The following is a 22,618-nucleotide window of genomic DNA, read 5'->3' as shown; positions in this document are numbered from 1 at the left end:
TTTGTTCACACAATTAACTCACCTACCCCAAACGTCATCTTAAATGTCATAATTTAAATTGAGGTATAGAGGGTGGAAGAGAGCACTGGTTATTTACTCCCCTCGCTGGACCTGAGACTTCAACCCACAACTTTCAGGTTACAAGTCAGACTCTCTAACCATTAGGCTACAACTGCCCTTTATTAAACAAAAAGACAAAAAAAGCAAAGATTCTGAATGCTTCTGATGCTGTTCTTAAGTATATTTTCCAAATTTCCAAACAGCAGACTTTATCCATGTTAGCCTGCTTCACATCATGCAGATATTATATATATTTTTTGAATGGTGAGGAATCAAAGTCCAATAATCAAAGCACTATTCTCCAAATACTGTCTCTACAAGAGAGCTACACTGCAGCACATTTGTCGATGTTAATAACACAGCACTATCAGAGGGCTGGGTAGCTTTATTGCTGCACAAATACAGCCCAGCAGGCCAGTCTGTCAATAAACAGCAAAAGAGAGAAATTCAAGCTCCTTCCGAACCTTTAAAGCTTAGACATTTTAGAAAACTAAATCTCTTGATTTATAAATATCTGGAGATTTTTTTGTGTGTGTGTGTGTGATTTATAAATGAACAATCAAATCTCCAATTAATGCAGTATGATCGAAACAATTCACATTGAAGTTATTTGTTAATTAGTGTTTAAATGGAATCATTTGCCTACAATTTTATGGCTGAATGTAATGGAACCAAACCAAAAAGGGTTGAGACTGTGTTCTTAATGACATGGTAATATACAGTTGGTACACTAATCAAATGTAATCTTCTCTAACAACACTGCAAATTCCTGTTGAACAACTCTGCCATGATCAACTATTCAAGGTGTGCCTATGTGCTGTTGACATAGCTTTTATCTTTTAAGTTCTCCATGTGAACAAGCAGCTGTATGTGGATTGTGGATGAGGACATGTTACCGTTTTTCACAACAGCAAGGCATAAATTTATAAGTGTGTACATATATATATCACACTCAACTATGTGATGAACCAGCAACATCCCTTCTAGAGAAAAAGTTTGCTGGCAATGATTCCCCCATACTACCAAAGAAGCGAGCAGATCAAAGAAGTGCTGTTATCACATTTGATCAAGTTTCATTTGCTGAACTTAACACTTATGGCATGGCTCTGGTATGCTTGTATTGCATGGACTGTGGCATTACAGAAAAGAAACATAGAAGGGCATCACCAGTTTAAGAGAGAGAGATGGCTAGATGTCTGTGCAATGAAATAAATATTGTTTTTATGTGCATTCAGGGAAAGCATCCTAAATGCAGATAGATACGATGTAGACAAGAGACTGAAAGGCCATTCTGGACCAGTTTCATCAACACATGTGATCGGAAACAACATGACCGGTTCAGATGCAAAGCACAAACAGGTGCAAGTTCTCAAGGTCTAAGAATATTGAAACAGTATTGTAAAAATCCAGTTTATGGCTATGAAGAACTACATGAATTTCCGTAAAGCAGTAGAGTTAATTTTTACATATATGTATATACAATGTTTTTGCTGTTCCACTAACTTTTATTAATACTATTTTATTCAAACTAATAAATATTACAATGCAAATTTTTCACCATTCTACTTCCATCCTATTTCAGGATCAAATGTTTTTAACATTTTGTAAACATATATACATATATACATATATACACATATATATATACATATATAAAATGATACAATATTAGAGATACCAATTTCATGTATTTAATTATTTAAGATTCACACACATTTACATAGTTTATAAAAAGGTTGCTAATACGTTAATAGTCCTCGTTAAACAAAATAATAAAACTAAAAACAGCACAATAAAGAAGATGACCATGGACAGCAATACTGACAGCAAAATGAGGAAGCACAAAAAAAACTGAAGCACCTTGAGAACCTCCTGAATCTTAACCCCAGGTGACCTACCTCAGAAGCAGTCCTCCAACACAAGGCCTTCCAAGCTTGGATCATTAACATCAAGAACTTGACGTACTACTGAATTTTGATGTATGTATTTTAGAAGCCAATATGGTGAATGCTCTGAACTTCCTTCTTAGCAACCGTTTTCCAGTCAGCTATCTGTACTGGGTTTGCTGCATGTGCGCGCAGATTCAAGCGGGGGGAAATCATGCTGGACGTCTAGGATGGCTGGTCTGAAGAATGTACTAGTGTTATCATCACTGGAGGTTATGCAAGAATAGTTTGGTGGAAACCTTCGCCTGGTACAGTGCTGGGCCCCTGCTGCACACGGCCGAGGAATCCTGCCCTGAAAACTTCTAATTGCCCTTTCAGAGCAGGAATCTGTCAGGCTCACCCAGGATGCACCACTTAGGTTATCACACAAGCTTCTTCTTCTTCTTTTTTTTTTTTCTTTACTATTTTTAGTTTGAACTACTTCCCTGACTGATTCTGAGGTCATTCGTCTAAGGGGAGGTATTAAAGGATATAAAAAGGCTGTAGGAGCCAGTGTCTTAAAAAAATAATGGCATAATTTCCATTTTACAGAGAAGTATGAAAAAAAAATTATTTAGCATATACATACAAGAAATTAAAAGTATTAAATAATGAAATACATGCAATGACTCTAAACACCTCTGTGTCGGGGGGAGGGGGGGGCTAATACTCAATGGCGGTTAAGGTGAGGAAGACGGGTATCAAATACTCAGATGAAAGAGGCAGAGCAGATTTAGAGCCTTTTTGTTTCCGTGTGTTCAAAGGAAGCAGCTGCTGACTGCACAGGGCTTAGGTCCTATTCATCTGTAGGGCGAGACAGACGCAGTATCCTGAGGCACAAGAACACACACACACCACACACAAATACACACTTCAAAGTCTATAGAGACATGCACTGCTGCGGTGTGGTAGACTCCGCTCCATAACTCTGTCATTAGCTTAAAACACAAGGCTCAGAGAAGCCCCGAGCTTGCCCAAAGTCTGTATCAAATCTGCATTTATCAGGCTGAGTATCCTTATGAATCTGAATTGCTGGAGAAACACAGAGAAATCAATGACAAAGTAAACACTGGGGTCATATGTCAACAGGTGACATGCAAGACTCACGCCCAGAGGCGGCCACCCATCCCCCGGCTGCATTTCCCATTCGCTTGTTAAAATTCAAATATGCCCTCGGACGTGTATGTGTGTGTCTTCCTGATGCATAAGCCCCCACGAAGTTTCAGTTACCATTTGCATCACAAGCAAATCACTACTGCGTGGTCATTTAGTATACAGAGAAATGACCTTATTTCACCAGTAATCTGCATAAAACCACAAGCATAGTCCAACACATGCAAGATTAAATGCCTAGTAATTTATTTTTTCCTTTCTAAGTATGTGACTTTCAGGACCTCCCAAAAATGCACACCAGTACTCAAGGTTTTGATAGGAAATGAGGTCAGAAAGTGAAAGACTTAGGCAAACTACGAGTAGTAGAGCTTGCACTTTTATTTTCCTATTCAAACACATTTGCATGGGTTGTCTAAGCGCATGGTGTATGGTCTAAGCACCCTGTGCCTGGCTGATGCTTTTCTGACACCCTGTGTGTAACCAAACCAACATGCAAAGCTCGCTCCAACAGAACAGAGCACTAGCTCCATGTAGAGGGGTGTACTTGCACTAATAACCAGGGTCAGATTATTTGAACCACCTGCTCATGACCGTTTGGCTTCCCTGCCATTACTACAACCCTCATTATCAGATAGTAGAGCAGTCTGCAATACAGTACCATAATGATTCATCAGAGATAATAAATTGAAAATAATATGACTATGAATACTAAATACTGCAAATAATATCCATATCAAATTAAATAAAAATAAAATATATTGTATTATTATTATAATTATTAAATCATATAAATAACATACAGTAAGAGGGTCCATGATAATAATAATTAAAATAGTTTAAAACATGACAAGTTTTTAGATAATGTATTTTTTGTATGAATATTAGTTTCATGTTTTTGAAAAATGTGTATGCTAATTTCAAGAAATGTTCAATGATTCATCAGCCATAAAGTAAAAAAGTAATAACATATGCCCTTAGACCTTGAATAAATATGAATGATTCTCTTATTTATAGTTAACTTATAAGTTATCTTTTCACAGAGTAAATATAATCAAATTCCACCATGGAAGAGCGGTATTCTTACTGCATGCATGAATTACATTTGTGTATTTTTTGGCATTATTTTTACCTGCTGAACAGACCTACAACCTAATTGAGCTTCGCTGGTATTGAGTTAAATGTTCAACAGAGAGTTATATATTTGTTGTTCTCACACTGCCAATAGGTACAGGGTCTGTGATGCAGACAACAATAGAAATTAAAGGCAAAGCCTACCACAGATTGCACTGCGCTTCTGCTTGTTTCCCCGAATGGCTCCTAATCTACTGACTCATTTAGAGCATGATTATTAGTGGCCCAATTTAACAAGGCCCATCTGTATCAGTACAACGGGACAGATGGCCCATAGGAGCACATCTCAATTATAGTGGTACACTAAGGTAAAGAAAACACCTACCCCAGGTTTACCACAAAATCCATATGACATTGAACAGGTGTTTGTGCAGTCGAGGGAACTTTCTGCCTTATGTGAATGGCAATAAGCTTCGGTCCCACGTTACTTCAGGGATAAAATGCATCCCCCACAAATTCAGATTTTTTTAACATTCAACATCATGACATTAGTGGCAGTCAGCACAGTACTTGGAAAGAATAGAGTGACATATCAGGGGAGACCAGCAGAAGATAAAACAGACACCTGTCCTAGGAGCCAATCCCACGTGGGCTTTGTGACAGAGAGAGTCATTGCATCAGTCAGTTGTGCACTATGGAAACCAGGCCTCTCTGGCTCGCTCTATTGAGCAAAGCACACACACAAACACCAGTGTTCGCACGGAAACACAGACTACAATACAACACCATTAAACCATGTTAAACTGGAATTATTAGAGGGAAGCTGACATGACATATCAGTAGTGACAGCACTAACCTGAAGTGTGAGATGTTACGCTTTGTTTAAAACTATTTTAAACAACATTAATCTCGTTCTTTTAGAATAACTATGCATAAACTAATAATCTTATATTAAGAAACTACATACATTTGTCTTATAAAACATTTTGGTTACACGGCAGAACTACATTTAAACAACTCAAGAAAAAGCTTAAAACTTTTTAGAAAGGTGACACAAATTCAAACATAGTTTAATGACTTATCACAAAATCAACAACTATTAACCCAGAAGCAAAACGTTCGTTCATATGTTTCTGAGGCACTTGGATTTTAATGGAACTTTAAACAATCTTTGGTCTATCTTTGGTCATCATTTTGGTGGATTAGAAAATGTTTTAATAAAGCCTATGGCAGAACTCATTCATGTCTACATTTGGACAGTTTAATAGACTATAGTCAGATCTTTCAGCAGATAATTCGCTCTGCATTACAAATACTGTCATTTGTCCACCCTCATGTGGCTTGAAACATGACTTTTATGCAGGGTGATCTGTCAAGATTATTGGTTAATTAAAAAATATATTAGGTCACAAACAAAACTACAATAGCATGGCCTACAAATAGCAATGATTCATCGATCTATGCCTCAAGTTAGCCAGTACTACCACTTTTTTTTTTATAAATAAAAAATAAGTACATAAGCCCTGCATTTCCCTTATAGATATGACATCTATATTTTAACATACAATCATAAATAAATAAATAGTTCACATGTATGTATGTATGTATGTATGTATATATATATATATATATATATATATATATATATATATATATATATATAAAATCTTGTTCTTTAACTTAATGATATGTACCTAATCTTTGAATCATAGCCTATTGCTGAATTATATAACGTTATATTCTCTGATCATCAGTGGTAAAAGTAGACTTTTATATAGGTTATAATAACTACATTATCTGTCACAAGAGAGTGTTTAATATCACCCTAGTTCACAAGCAGATAACATCTGAAAACAATCCTGGATCTTTATGGTCAGTCGAGCTGCAGTACTTGGGTGATATTTATCTCTGGTCTCATTCATCAAGTGTTGCTGCAGGGTTCGTGTTTGTTCGTTGATTTTACTCTGATGCTAAATAAGATTTGTGTATGCATATCAACACTTTGAATGCTGTGACTCACATTAACCGAGGGCTGGTGCAGTCATTAGATGACATCTTGGTTTACTGTACCAGAGTGTCGATGTATTTTTCAGATGGGGGTGAATCAGCAAAAACGTCTAAGGTTACGTATGTAACCCTGGTTCCTCGAAGGAACGAGACGCTGCGTCGAGAACGTTTGGGGAAACGCGTCCAGCGTGACGTCTCTGAATAACATGTATAATCAGTCCAAAGGAAGGGCGAGACGTCATAGGCGGGTGACGTCAGAGACCAGGAAGCATAAAAGCATGAGCGGCGAAGCCGGATATCAGCCTCAAAGGATGAAGCAAGCGCCAGCCAGAGATGCCGGAAGTGTGGCACTGCGACGCAGCGTCTCGTTCCTTCGAGGAACCAGGGTTACATACGTAACCTTAGACGTTCCTCTTCAGGAACTCGAGCTGCGTCGAGAACGTTTGGGGAACGAGAATGCCCACGCCGCCAGACTTTCCAATCTCTGCCTAGTGTGGAAGAGCACAGCTAAAGCAAGAGAAGGAGAGGAGCCTGAAAGAAATCGGGGACAAACCGTCCAATGCCAAACTTTAGAAGGAAGTGAGTCTTGACCCCCAGGACAGGGGAGATCAGAGGACTCGAGGCTTAGGACAGCATCCTGATCACCGCTTAGCATAAGCTTCTTCTGGCCGGAGGCCTCAGCCTCAGCGCACCATGGAGGAAACATGTAACCAGAGGGTTTCTGCTCACTGAATGGCCACCGAGAGGGGCGTGGTAGGCCACCATGGCCGCCACGTAGACCTTCAGGGTGGAGTGGGTCAACCCTGCGGAGAGCCTGCAGGAACTCCAGCACTGTACCATCCGGGCAGTTAACTGGGTCGAGCTGGCAGTCTCCGCACCAAGAAGTGAAAAGCTTCCACTTCAAGGCATACAGTTTCCTCATTGAGGGAGCTCTGGATTGGAGAACGGTCTTACAACCTCGGTTGAAAGACCGGAAGCTAAGAGTTGTGCCTCCTCAGAGACAACACCCTACAGCCTCTAAGCTCCATGCGGGGGCACACCCTCCGCCTGCGAGAGGAGATCTCTCCTGACGGGAACCTCCCATGGAGTGCCGTCAAAAAGAGAAATCAGGCCCAGGAACCATACCCGGCCCGTCCAGAACGGGGCTACTAACAGCAGCTGGACTCCGTCCCGGCGCACTCTCTCCAGAACTCCTGAGAGCAGAGCAATCGGGGGAAAAATGTACAGAAGAAGCCTCGGCCATGTCTGTACCATGGCGTCCAGCCCCAGTGGAGCTGGATGAGTCAGAGGAAGCCAGAGGGGACAGTGCGATGTCTCTCGAGTCGCAAACAGATCCACCCGAGTCTGGCCAACATCTCCAACTCTGCTTCATCACCTCAGTGTGAAGCCGCCATTCCCCGGGCCTCGGCCCCTGCCTCAACAGGATGTCTGCTCCCATATTAAGATGCCCAGGAATGTGAACTGCTCTGCTTTCCTTAGCGAGAGGAATTCATCCTGGGCCCACACAAGGATCTGGTACGCTAGTTGTATAAACGGCGTGAGTGCAGACCTACTTGATGGTTGATGTAAGAGACCACCGCTGTGTTGTCGGTGCGCACCAACACATGGTGACCTCTTAGGTCTGGGAGAAAATAACGAAGTGCACACAGCACGGCCAGCATCTCCAGGCAGTAGATGTGCCATGTCAGATGGCGACCACTCCACAGACCACGGGCAGGGTGGCCACTCATGACCGCACCCTAGCCGGTGAGGGACGCGTCCGTCGCTAGCATACCGCGGCGACAAGGAGCTCCCAGCACCGGGCCCTGGGACAAGAACCAAGGCTTCCTCCACATATCCAAGGCACGTAGGCAGCGCCGCGTGACCTTTAGCATGCGAAGTGGGTTTCCCCTCAGAGAGAACCCCTTGGTCTTGAGCCACCACTGTAGGGGTCTCATGTACAGCAGGCCAATAGTATTCACGTTGGACGCAGCTGCCATCAGACCCAGCAATCTCCGTGACTGCTTGACAGTGAGTGACCAGCCTTCTCTCACTCTCGTGACTGCAGTGAGGATCGACTTGATCCGAGCAGGTGACATACGTGCCTGCATCGTGGTCGAATCCCACACCATGCCCAGATAAGTGGTTCTCTGAACTGGAGAAAGCACACTTTTCTTGGCGTTAAGTCTTAACCCCAGCTCTTTCATGTGAGCGAGAACGACACCTCGGTGCCGAACCGCCATCTGCTCAGCTGATATAAACCAAACATCAATGTGGTTGAGTCGGGAAAGTGTGGGGTGAGAGTGCAAGGCCAGTGGAAGATCCTTATTGGTAGGCTTTTGCCCCCAAAAGCAAACCTCAGGAACTTCCGATGAAGAAGGATGGAGATGAGTGCATCTTTTGATAGATCATGACACACCAGTCCTCGGACTTGGCCTGTGCAGGCGTGCTAAACTTCAGTCCCCTGACTGATAGGTTCAAAAAGCACAGATCTAGAAAGGGACACAACACCTCATTCTTCCTTGGAACAGTGAGGTACCGGCTGTAGGACCCGGACTCTGCAACCCAAGGAGGGACCACCTCGATGGTTTCCATCCTCAGAGAGACTCTACTTCTGTTCCATTACCAGAGCCTGCTTGGGGCCCACCAGAACTGGATTCTGTGGCCTCTCACTACAGTGTGCAGGACCCATTGAGACACATTTGGCAGTAGTTTTCACGCTGCAACATAGTCTACTAAGGGAATCAGCCTCTCAAGACTGATCTCTGGTTGCATCAGCGCAATTAGCTCGGTGCCCTGAAGCGGCGTACCGGCAGGAGACGGCCGAACTAGATGCTCTGGAAACCTCCCAGGAGGTCGCGAGCCTCTTAGCACCGCTACGTTTCCGGGCGGTAACTGAGAGAAGCGCTCGCTGGAGACCGCTGCGCCCTGGAACACCGGCAGGGTTGGCAGATCGATCTCCTGAGGGCACTGAGGAGAGACGGGCACCGTGTAATGCGGTGTACACCGCTCTTCCCCAGAGGGGCCTGCCCTCCGAGGTCCTGAGCCGCAGCATCAGGACTCTCGTAGCTGAAGTCTCCTAACAACGACGGTCCTCAGACCACATCGTCTGCTAGGAAGACTAGACCAGAGCCTGCTCGGGGCAGGACCCCGGGAAGTACACTTGGCAGGGGCTCCCACACCGCCATGTGACCTCCTAAGGGAACCAGTCTCGCGAGACTGGCCTCTGGTGCGCCTAGAGCCACTAGCTCGGTGCCCTGAAGTGGTGGACCGGCAGGGGATGACCGTACTAGCTGCTCTAGAGACCTCCGTAGAGGTAGCGAGCCTCTCAGCACCGCTACGTTTCCGGGCGGTAACTGAGAGAAGCGCTCGCCGGAGACCGCTGCGCCCTGGAACACCGGCAGGGTTGGCAGAACGATCTCCTGAGGGCACTGAGGAGAGACGGGCACCGTGTAATGCGGTGTACACCACTCTTCCCCAGAGGGAGCAGGCCCTCAAAACGTCCTAGGCGTCAGGACGTTATGATGAAGGCTATCCAGCGAAAACAACAGTCCGTAGAACTGCTTTCCACTAGAAGCCTTCGGCCTGGGAGCGCCACTTTGACTCTAGCGTCTGCGGAGTACAAAAGTGACACCCCCGGCACGTGGGGCTGGAACACGGATGGGACTGCTCCGCCCAGCAGCCCCTGACCGCCTCAACCTCCTCAGAGGAAGAGCGGTACACATGTGTTCTCACAAAAGAAATCACATCCCTAGAGCCCCTGTACATCTAACTTCACATAGTCAGATAAATATGTCATTTTATTCCTTAGAATTAAATGTAGTCAGCAACCAGACTAGTCAACACGATCTGGTGTAGAAAAACTCACATAAAAATGAAACCATGTAATACACGCGTTGCCTCGGCAGCGCTCATGTCTTTTATATATAAATATATATATTATTTTATGCTACTCAGTCACACAAACAACATCAATCTCCTCAGAGAAAGACGGATGCTGCAGCGAGCTGTCTCAGAGGGCGAAGAAACTGCCTCGAGAATGAGCTCTAGATCTTGTGAACACGGGTGGAGATAGGACGAGCCGTCTCCAACCCGTTCGCCAGATCATGTGCGATTCCCGCTATCGCGGTCGCCGCTGTGCCTCAGCAACAGCGCGACCGCAACTGCAAGATCGCATGCACGGACACACTCCTCGGAGCGTGCCCGGCGAGAGAGCACGCAGCAGCAGCGAGCTGTCTCAGAGGGCGAACAAACCGCAGCGCTGGTTTCTAAGCCTCGAGCACGAGCTCTAGGTCTAGTGAACACGGGCGGAGATAGGACGAGCCGTCTCCAACCCGTTCGCCAGATCATGTGCGATTCCCGCTATCACGGTCGCTGCCGTGCCTCAGCAACAGCGCGACCGCAACTGCAAGATCGCATGCACGGACACACTCCTCGGAGCGTGCCCGGCGAGAGAGCACGTAGCAGCAGCGAGCTGTCTCAGAGGGCGAACAAACCGCAGCGCTGGTTTCTAAGCCTCGAGCACGAGCTCTAGATCTAGTGAACACGGGCGGAGATAGGACGAGCCGTCTCCAACCCGTTCGCCAGATCATGTGCAATTCCCGCTATCACGGTCGCTGCCGTGCCTCAGCAACAGCGCGACCGCAACTGCAAGATCGCATGCACGGACACACTCCTCAGAGCGTGCCCGGCGAGAGCGGAGCGCTTAACAGCGAGAAAAGCACAGTCAGCCCCCCGAGAGCTGACTGCGCGAGCTCCACTCTTCATTAATTCTGCTTATGTTAATATGAGGCATAATATGCTTGTGTAAATGGTGCTTGTGTGACTGGTGCTTGTGTGACTGCGAGCTCATCGACGCCTTCCACATCAATCTCCTCAGAGAAAGACAGGCAGCGCCGTCGCGCCCTCTCATCGGGGAGAAAGTACCGCAAACGCGGGCTTCCGACCACCGAGAGCGGGCGCCGGATCTGGTGGCTAAGAAAGAAGATAGGGACTTGCCCGTCTTACATTCCTTCCAGCAGATCCGAAAGCGAGTCCCGCGAGCACAACCACCGTTTCGCCTCGGCGAAAGCGGGGCTGGCACCGCGAGAAACGCCAGTGAAAGCTCTCTCCTCAAAGAGAGCGCTCAGAGAGTGAAGCAAAAGGCTCGCATCGCAGCCGTCAACTCCCTCGAGAGCTGACACTGCGCGCTTCACTCTCAAGCAGACAACACACGAGCTGCGTGTGTCCCTACCCTTTTTTTTTTTTTTTTGGCAGGGAAAAACACACAGCCTGAGCGCTGCCTGCTCTCGCCCAAACTTCTCTGATTGAAGCTTTGACAATGGAGTTTATCAGTGGCGACTGACACACACACAGAGCGCTTGCTGAAGACACAAGGCTGATATCCGGCTTCGCCGCTCATGCTTTTATGCTTCCTGGTCTCTGACGTCACCCGCCTATGACGTCTCGCCCTTCCTTTGGACTGATTATACATGTTATTCAGAGACGTCACGCTGGACGCGTTTCCCCAAACGTTCTCGACGCAGCTCGAGTTCCTGAAGAGGAACGACACGACAACTTCATCAGTCTCCAGCTGCTCGTGCCATAGTCATTACTCAGCAACAGCGCCTCCTTCCGGATTATATTGACATAACCGTGTATAGTCAAATATAATGTTATATACTGACATTTAGAGTGGGCTTTACTTTTAATGTAGGCTATTTACATTTATGAATGTCAAATTGCCAAGTATGTTTATGCAGGAAAAAAAGAGGAAAACCATGGAATCTATGATTGATTGATTTATTTGACTACAGTATGTTAAGAAAATAAATAAATATATGAGGGTGTGAACACACTTAGGGATCATATACTAAAACCTTGCACCCAAATATCATTGGTTTACATTAAAGAACATAATTTAATATCAGTGGGCTATGATGAAATAAAATGCAAAAGTTGGACAATGTTTTTAATCGTCTTTGCTGCAATTGAAATGCTAAAAAAAATTTGAACAGTGTTCTTGTATGTAAAATGATAGCGTCAACTCGTAAATTATTTTATTATTTTTATTTTAACATACACTGTGTAAGGTGGTCAATCAGCCTTAATCAATTTATATCAGGTCACAAAACAAAACATGTTTGTGTGATAAATAAACTTTTAATAAAGTAATAAATAATGACGCGACTTCTGTTTTGTCGACGTCTCTCGTCCACTGCAGCTAGAAAAGCACGGTAGCCTTCTGTTGCTATGGTTACCTGCTCAGCTGAAACCTGTAGCTACTTCTGTTCGCGAGTGTATGTAGCACATTCCTACTGTAAATATGATTGTGGTTATAAGTTTTTTTAAACGGCGTTGAAACATATACATTTATATATAATTGTATCCTTTGATGTATTTGATGTTCTTATATTTAAATTGATATCAATCATAAAACGAATGTGTCACACTTTACCTGATGTGTCATGGGTTACATTACATCACATTTAGTCATTTAACAGACGCTTCCAAAGCGACTTACAAATGCGTACAATAGAAGCAATCAAAACTAACAAAAGAGCAACACAATAAGTGAAAATGACAAGTCTTGGTTGGCCTAATGTAATACATGTAGCAAGGGTTTATATATATATATATATGACCCTGCAACACTATGTGTGTATCTAGGCGAAACCGAAAGCACTTATTCGGCTTCTGAAAGTAGATGTATTTAGGAATCTTTAAGATTACTTACAACTGAACAGCAACACATTTTATGGACGACCAGTTTTAGTCAGTTTTTTTTTTTTGATCAGTTTAAGTATTTGCTATTGAATGTTCAAATGCGGAGATTTGCACGTCGTGTATGTGTATTTGTGCACTTGAGAGAGAGAGAGAGAGAGAGAGAGAGAGAGAGAGAGAGAGAGAGGGCAATATTATGAAGCTGAAGACTCGGAGCCTGAGCCTGCTGTATCTACAGGACTGTAGATGAAGCAGGCTCCGAGTCTGCAGCTTTATACATATACTCAGACAGTGTCACACAGTGGAGTCAGCTGTATTAACCGTCCGTGGATTGTGTACTGCAAACACGAGCTTCATCACTTTGTCTGTCAGGCCACTCTGTTCCTCTTTTAGGCTTTAAACTGATGGTAAAACTAAGGACATTATTAACTGTCTTTACATTTATTTTGAAAGGTGAAGCTCGCGATTATGAAAAGGGACTTGGTAGAAAATGAGGGTTTGAGAAAGGCGTTGGTATAGGGGACCTACAGTACAATATTGTACAGTATTTGAAAAATAATCTGTTTTTTGAACATTAAAGCATGCCAACATTTTATGTTACACCAAATAATGATCTTTAAAAAAGCATCATATGACACCTTTAAGTTGCTTGAGCATATTTTTAGCAATAGGCAAAAAAAAAAAAAAAAAGAAAAAAAAACATTGTATGTACACTAAGTGAAAATAGCATATTTTCTTTGCGATATATTTTATTTACAATAAGTGCAAATATTGATCTATGCTATTTACACTGTGCAAATAGCAATGGATTCTATTTAGGTGAAAATATCAGTATTTTTATCAATATGCTATTTACACAAAATGCAGATAATGATAGATTCTATTTACACGTTAAAATAGAAAATCCTGCAATTTACACTACTTATTGCAAATAGTGGCAATTATCTGCACCTCAGTATAATAGTAGGCTACATTATAGAACAGTATGCAATAATAATGTATTGAGTGTAAATTATAATTTTAATTCAAATTATTAAATATATGCCACCTTACTGGGACAATATAAAGCCCTCCCTACACCTACCCTACCCAGTACTTTATTTTCAACTTTTTGATTATTTTCTTAATTTTTATTGAAAATAAATGCCTTTCAAATGTGATATGAGAAAGTTGAGAAAAAAAGTTCGGTAAAAGGTGTATTCAAACCATAGACTGTAGCTATAAAAACATGGATGTAGTGTCCATGACGTCACCTCTAGTTTTCTGGAGAGCGTTTTTTGAAGCTCAAAGTGGGCGGAGCCGACTGTCGACATCTTGGCAGCGCATCACTCCCGGACTTTTGGTATAGGCTTTTCAATGAACTACTGTATGCTTTGGGACACACTTATTCTAATCTATACTATTAGTATGGATAGTACGAAAATTGGGACGCAGGGTCTGATTTTAACATGGGTAGCCTATGGTACTCACTCCCTTTTGTGTGAGTCCAGATTTTCAGATATCTCGGCCAAATATTGTCCTATCCTAACAAACCAAGCGTTAAAGCAAATACATCTTTGTATTAATAATTAGACAGATAAAGTAATCAGAGATATACTCTTTCAGGACAGGTGGGCGAACGTGATAGCTGAATTGTAATACAACCTGTAATAGGGCCCTATAGAAACGAAATATTATTTTCCAGTAGACTGCTTCATTTCAATAACCCGAGTGCTACAGCCAAATCAAAGTTATTAATGCATTTCAATGGCACAGTGCTGCATTGTCCTTGACTGCATCAATGGTCTCTCACCGACAGAGGGCGCTCTGAGTGTTAGTGTTCCTACAGGTGAGAAGGCCATCTGTCTGCAGACCTGTGGACGATGATTCATTTTTTTACTGTTTGTTTGTCCTTTACCTGTTTGATCACTTTTAACATACTAATTTGAGTAAATACAAAATATTAACATTGCAGGTGACTGTATCATAGCAGTGCTAAACTAATTCACAGACCCCTGGATTGCTTTTCTCAGAGATGTTTGAAGGTCACCTGCTCTCAAACCGGTTCTTCTGGTTTTCATGAGCCTGGCTTGAATGTAGCACATTCTTCTTGTGAAAACTGAACATGAAAAATAAATGAATAAAACAATAAATGAATAAAACATGTAAATAATTCTCTAATTTTAAGCCACTGCTCAAACGATAGATATTTCCATCTTGCCATGATTAGTTATGAAGCATTTTGAGCCAAACTGATTTGGTCCAGGAACAATCACTCATTGGTCTCAAGTAGTTTTCCTAAATCTTAATCCTTCCTGGCAGCCAAAACCTTCCTCTCCTGCCGTATAGAGCCAAAAGAAGACCTCACTGTTCACATAACAGAACACACAAACATTTTCACTCTATTAGGCCTAAAAGTTTCTCGAGAGAGCAGTTCTCAACTAACAAAAAAAGGGATTCTAAGAATGATTTGTTAACATTCCCATTAAGTTATGAAAACGGTATTTCTGAATGGGCTCTGAGAGTTCAAAACATCAAGTTTTTAAAATGTTTTTGAAAACATTAAGGGAATGTTCCATTTTATCATTAGGGTAGACCAGGTACAGTTGGTACAGGGGTGCAATTGAAACACCTTAAATAACTTTCATGCACAGGTCTGATCTTTGATATTTGCTTCGCACATGCATATTAGCGTCCTCTTCAATCATGGGAAATTTGAAGTACATGCGCTTCTCCAGTCCGTAGATATCGGCAAAAGTATTTTTTTTTCAAGGTAAGTTTTTCACTTCACCTCATCCCTTGCACATTGACTAGTTGTCATCCTTACATGACTGTTAAGAGTAACTTACATTTTCGTAAACCTTAATCTGTGCTCTAAAAACTGACATATTTGATTTCTTGCAAGGTCATTGTAAAATCTAGAGAAATGTTGGAGGTGGTCTGCAGGGTACAGCTGAGACACAATGTACCAAAAGTACCCGCACTATATTCCTTTTCAGGATATGCAGTTTAGTTGCACTACGTTATTGTGTTATTATGTTTATTAGGTTTTTGTTTGCATTTGATCTGTTTTATTATTGCTGTTTGCAATTGTTTTTCATTGCTACTTAATTTTTTAACTGTTAATTATAAAACGATGAACTGAAATTAAATATTTTATTCCTGTTTGTCATTACTGTACAATGTTTCACAAATTAACTACTTTAAACGAAACAAATAATCTAATAAAATACTGAATGGAAATAAAAACTGTTGAATTAATTTTTTAAAGGTATTTTACATTTGCAATGACTTGGTTAGGATTACGGATGGGTGTCTCCACTGTACACGGGTACTGCTCCAACTGTACCAGACATGGGTACTGTTGGAACAAAAAAGCTTCTTGTGTTTATGAGCTAATTGTGGCAATTATGACCTACTTGTGGATGTTAATAATTATTAATATATTAGTAGACAGGTAAAGGAACTGTCATATGAAAAATCACTTATTTTCTGTCCCTGGTTTTGGTGTGGTAAAGGAAAAAGCAAAAAGCATACCAGCTGTACCTGTTCGACTCTACGTTATCAAGCATGATGGAAACGTTACTTCTGAATGTTCTCTGACCGCTCTCGAAAAAAATAGTGAGTAAAATTTAAAAAACATTAGGCAAACGCTCAACTAAAACATTTCAGATAAAAAAGATATTAAAGACCAAATAACATTGAATGAAAGTTCTATAATGTTGCAGGAAGAATATTTTGTTCAGAACTTTGACAGAACCTTGCTAGAATGCCAGAATTAGACAAAGTTCTGTGAATGTTCCCTGTTAGCTGGATTTGAGCCCTACTTAGCTGCCATAGAGGTTTATTCATGAAATTTAACATGAATTAAAGATTGCTAAAGTTGTGTGCACAGCCCATCCCCAAAGTCTTCATTAGTAACCAGATTTTTTAAAATTCATTTTTATTTTTATTAAGTGACTTTATGACTCAAGGTCAGGAATGAAACAGGGTTAAGAGCAAAAATTACACAAAAAGTTACATTTTGTAAATTCTTCAAATATTTCAATTCAATTCAAGTTTATTCAATTCAAGTTTATTTGTATAGCGCTTTTTACAAAATAAATCGTTACAAAGCAACTTTACAGAAAATTATGTTTCTACAATATTTAGTAGTAGCTAGTAGTTTGTGCACATTTGACAGGATTTTAGAAAAAATAATAATAATAATACAAGACGTAGTCAGCTAGACGATGAACTATCAATATTATTAAGTTATTATATGATTCAGTCACACATTTAGCAATAATTGTTAGTTCTGTTTGTTGATTCAAGGTTAGCATCATCTGGGGTCCTCTGAGGGTCAGCATCATCTCTTCTCAGGTGTTCTGGATCCAGACTGGAGCTTGTTTAAATCCTAGTTACATCCCGTGGCGAAACATAGAAACAAAATACAGACATCATTAGCATAGCTGCTGATCCAACAAAGTAAAATTAGTTTAACCCAAGCTAATGAATAAAAATGCAACTTTGAACAGATGCAACTACACTCACAATTAAAAAGAAACATTATTTGAATGCTTGGTGAAAGAGATGTGTTTTTAATCTAGATTTAAACAGAGAGAGTGTGTCATTTCAAATGTGCAACTGTGGAGGTTGAGAGTATACATGGAGCCTAAAACATTATACCTATGTGATATAATAAGTGATGATGCATCCATTGGAGGGTGTAAACCCACAACTGTTTGGTTACTATACGCCAGATATTTCAGGTTATACCTTTACAAGCCATACCTGTATTTTTGGTGCCTGTCCCTGTGCAGGTATAACTACCAGACCAGTTTGTGGGGAATTTTTCAAAAACTGTCAAAACTGTTCCTTTATGTGGTGATGCTGAAATTCTTGTGCAACTGAACATGCAAAAAATAATGATTTTACAATTTGAAGTCTGCTACACTAAAAGGTGCTTTAACATGTTTTGAACATCATGTTTACGTTAGAGTCATGGCAAAAGTGAACCAGAAATGCATATATGACCATTTTTGTTTTTATAGTTAGTCTGCTTAAATACTATAATTTGAACTTTGAATTGAACAAATTTTCCTATGGGGTTATATAATGGGGTTTATATATATATGAGTAAAATAAAGTCTGTGGTAAACTTGATATTTTCTTCCACAACATAAACTGCACATACTTACAGCCCATATTGACTTTTCTAGTTACTTAGTGCTGGCATACTTTTTCAAAAATAAATATAAAATTCAAACACAAACACATTTTCGGTATAGCTGTGTGCAGTTTGCATTGTAGGACAAAACATCACTTTGTAGACCTAAGCTATTTTAATTTTAAATAAAAATTACATTAATTAATGAACAGCATACTTATAGACTTGAAGTAAACAGAAGTTTATGGCTTAATTTGTCATGAGATACACTAGACTTAGGCCAAAGTGCATATGACGAAATAAGATGATTTCCAGCTTGCGTATTATAAAACAAAAATCTTTGACCCTGAACTATTTTTTTTTTTATGAAAGTGTTTTGATAACATCCAATTAAACACTTCATATTTTTTTATTCCAGTGAAGTGTAATTAAGTCCAAATCTTCAATAAAATCAAATTAGCTCTAAAAGGGTCACAGCAGTCCTTGTCCTCACACATCTCTAGTTAGTAGATATCACACTGAGGCACTGTGCTGGTCCTCTACTGTCAGAATATCACCCAACTAAAGATATACTCAAGTTTATTTGGTTGTGCTAAAGAGTAAGTATTGAAAGTATACTTCAGGTACACTTTAAATATCTTGCATGTAAAGACCAATATTATTCAAAGATCATATATAATTGTATACAATCTTTTTTATTATTAGGAGTTACTGTTGTATTGTAGGACAGTAGGACAGCTGTTAGTTTTATTATTCCAGTAAAGACTCAGGTCAGAATCTGTATCAGTAAAAAACATGCAAACAAACACACACCCACCCACTCACTCACACCCTCGACCCTGAAGCTGTTGAGCCACGTGTTGTTTTTGGTTGGACATGTATGACAAAGCTCAACCTTCTCAACCTTCTGCAGCAGTAATGTATTAGTTTGTGTGGTTGACAAAGTTGGACATGTGGTCCATGTATAATTGTTTCCATATTATCAGATTGGCCTATATTATCATGTGGATCAGTGGATCATAAAACATCCCAGACATGCACCTCTGACTCACTGAAGCACATTTGGAGAACAGAGGCCTTCACTTTGGACCCCAGGGGAAAGTGTAATTCATTTTGGTAACTAATTGTGAAATGAATAACAATTAGGGAAGAGTCATTTATCCTCATTAGAGTAAGAAGGGGGTTTCCAACAGTTTTTCAACTCATAAAAGAAAAAGTGCACTACATGTTGAAAACAATTATTAACTATTTAGCTGTAGATTGCTATTTTTAGACTATGTGTAGATTCACAGGTAACTACATCTTATCTCATCATTCAATATCATGATAGTAAATCGGGTAAATTGCTTTTTTAAGAAATAGCATTAATAAATTCACAATAATCCACAAACTGAATTTGAAACACGTTTAGAAGGGATGGCTTCAGTTGACTAATGATTTAAATAGCAGGATGTAACTGCAAACAATTCTGAGAAAGAATATGACTTTCTTGCATTATAAGGTGTTGACGTTACTCACTCTAGAGTCAGAGCTGCCTTTATTTAGCCTCATCAGTGTTTCACAGGTAATTGGGCAAGCATTGATGTGTGATCATGTGAGACCATCTGAGAAGTATCGGTCATGTATTCTCCACATTCCTGTGGAATGAGATACAGAGGAATGACAAGAGTCCGAAAGTGGAGCACTTGATATTGCCTTCTGGGGATTAGGTTATATTAGATGAACAGATTATCATAAGTTTGACTCGCTCTAAGTACTTTGTTGTCATTGTCTGTTTACTTCCTACAGACTGACTCACAGATAAAGGGAATTCATGTATTGATTATTCTTTTAGAGATGATCACTATGTGATAGGCTTTGATTATTGTCATCTCATTTGTATTATTGTCTGGCTTCCGTATTGTGTAAACTAAATTGAATGAAATCCTGACCAAACATGATCTTAACCGGTTCTTTCTGCCATGAACAGATTGTGCTTAAGCTGCTGTATAACCAGTACAAGAAAGTCAGCAGTGGCAGGTATTTCTGACAATTCGGATAACATCTCATTATGCCATAAAATCAGATTCTGAGCAAACAGCTCAGTTTAATGATGTGTTATAAATTTTTCTATCTCTTCCTTATAACAATGTAACCTAAAACTAGAGTGGCAAATCACAGTAAAAGTAAATGGTGCCTCATGATTTTATTGTTGTCATTGTTTGTTTTCTCTAATGCTAACCAGTAAACAACTTTTTTTTTTTTTAAAGACTCAGATAAAGAAGCCCTAGCTTAATTCATGCATTTGATATCTTACAGATCAGTTATACATAATAATGATGACAATAACTCTCATACAAAAATTAGATGCTAATTAGGCTATACATAGAAAGATGTTAGTGAAATGCCCAATTGTAAGCAAGTGTTGGTATTTTCTGAAATTCCAGGATGTAATAATACAAGCCAATCAGATTATATAAAAGTATGCAACATGCTCAGAAGTTATTGGGGAAGATTGGACAACAGAGAAAGAAAAACAAAAAGATGATGGGCAAATGAAGAGAATGGAAATGTTATACTATGAACATGCTTCCTTCATCCCAACCCCCCGCCCCCCGTCTCTGGCACTCCCTCAAGGCCGTATTATTGTTCCTGCCCATCATTGTCATTTCCATAGCGAGTGCTGAAAGAGACTAGATAAATTGAGGCAGGTGAGAGTGGACACGAGACACTGAGAAGGACCGCGACAGGCACCGGCAGCCTGAGTTCAGCTTTTGAGTTTCCACTTTTAACAGACTCCTAAGAGGAGGACATTACATTCTCAAAAGGACTGCTGACAGCTCCAGAGCTGAGAATGCATTTGTGTCCTTAGGGAGGCAAAGTGATGAGAAGATAAAAGAGGAATCATTGGAACAAGGATAACACTAGAGCTCAAGTTATCAGAACAGGTAAGAACATGTGCAATATTGTCTGCCACATGTGGCGGTACTTCAGCTGATATACAGAAGGGCAGCCGTTTGGAAATAGAACTGAAGTGAAGGAAAACTGGATGGGTTACTCAGTGCCTCGAGGGACGTTAACTTCAACTGCCTGTTGTGTGATTCTAATCTTGTTTGAGAAGACTAGAAAATAATCTAGAGTAATATATACAACGTCGGAGAGCACAGTGAAGTAGCTGCAAGATAAAGTGGAGCACACAAAGTGTTCTCAGAGGTCTGATAAAACTTTTAGAGGATACAATACACATATGCATAACAATACAATAATAATAATTAAAGATCTGATCATAAAACTAGAGTAAAAAAGATAGGTTGAGAAAATAAAACGCTACCTACTAACTATTAATAAGCAGCAAATTAAGAATTTATTGAGAGAAATATCATAATGGTTAACAAGTGTTACCTATTCTAAAGTGTTACTGAAAAGGTATGTTTATTTAGATTTTTGCTTAAAAAAAAGTTTAACTCTAAATTATTAGTGTTTTTAAAGTGCATGAACAATTATATATCCAATATCGACTAATAAAGATCAATTAAAAAATAATATATTAAATTAGACATAACTAATAAGGTAGCAATAAATTGTACATACTTAGTTTAAGGATTTTAAGACAAAGTACAATGCACAGTACATGTGAAAGCATCAGGAGCCGTTGCACACAAGGAAGGAGAATCAGGTCAAGAACATTGTCAACCCTTAGTGTGTTTTGCCTGGGGAACAAAAGAGGCGGTTGAGTTAATGAATAACCAAGGACTCGTGCACTAATGGTGGTTAAACAGTTTTGCGTTGAGGTGTAGGTCATGAAAGGAGACAGTCAGAAAGGACTCGGACTGCATGCGTTCTTGAGGCCATGGCTTTGAGTCTGGGGGTTTTACACAGAGCTGAGAGACTGGCTGCTGGGCACCGGCCTGTTCTCCAGGAATGCCAAAGCCAGACCAATATAATGAAGAACAAGCAGGTGCATTGTGCAGTGCAGGGATGGAGACAGAAACACACACATAGGTCTGCCCTGCAGGGCTTGACAACTGGCCATCTGCTCTCAACCAAACCCCCACCTGAACCTGTGCAGGTACAAAACCACGTAAAAGAAGGGATGGATTAGATGCACCTATTATTTAGTTTAGGATGGGCTCTGCAAAATACTTCACTGTATTATACAAGGTAGTGAGCTTTAGAGTCACCTTGTTGATCAAATTCTTCTCAGCTCCAAATGCCAGGTCCAGTGGAGCGATGACTTTTAGAGAGCCTTATTGTGCTGAAAGGGTTTCTGAAAGACAGTAGTGCTGACGTTGGCAGAACAAGGACAACAAAGCAGTCTCTGTCTTACCAACAATGTAAGCACAGGTGTCTCATACGGTCTTGTCATGAACTAAATTTCTGTACATCCTTAAAAATAGCTCATTATTAGAAACAAAACCTTTTTCAACTTAATGCCACAGAACCTTTTTATTCTCTAGTTATTCTGAAAACCAAGGACTTTTGGACACTATAAGAATAAGAATTTCTTAAAACAACTGTTTTTCTTAGTGTGAAGAACATTTTAATAAGCTAAAGAAACTCTTTCCACAATAACCTTGTTCAACAACAAAGGTTCTTTACAGTACCATTGATGCCTGTAAAGAGCCTTTATTTTTAGTGTATACAGAGAGAAATG

The sequence above is a fragment of the Carassius auratus genome, chromosome 27, assembly GCF_003368295.1.
Source record: "Carassius auratus strain Wakin chromosome 27, ASM336829v1, whole genome shotgun sequence".
Lineage (NCBI taxonomy): Eukaryota > Metazoa > Chordata > Actinopteri > Cypriniformes > Cyprinidae > Carassius > Carassius auratus.
Note: the sequence above shows the minus strand (reverse complement) of the source record.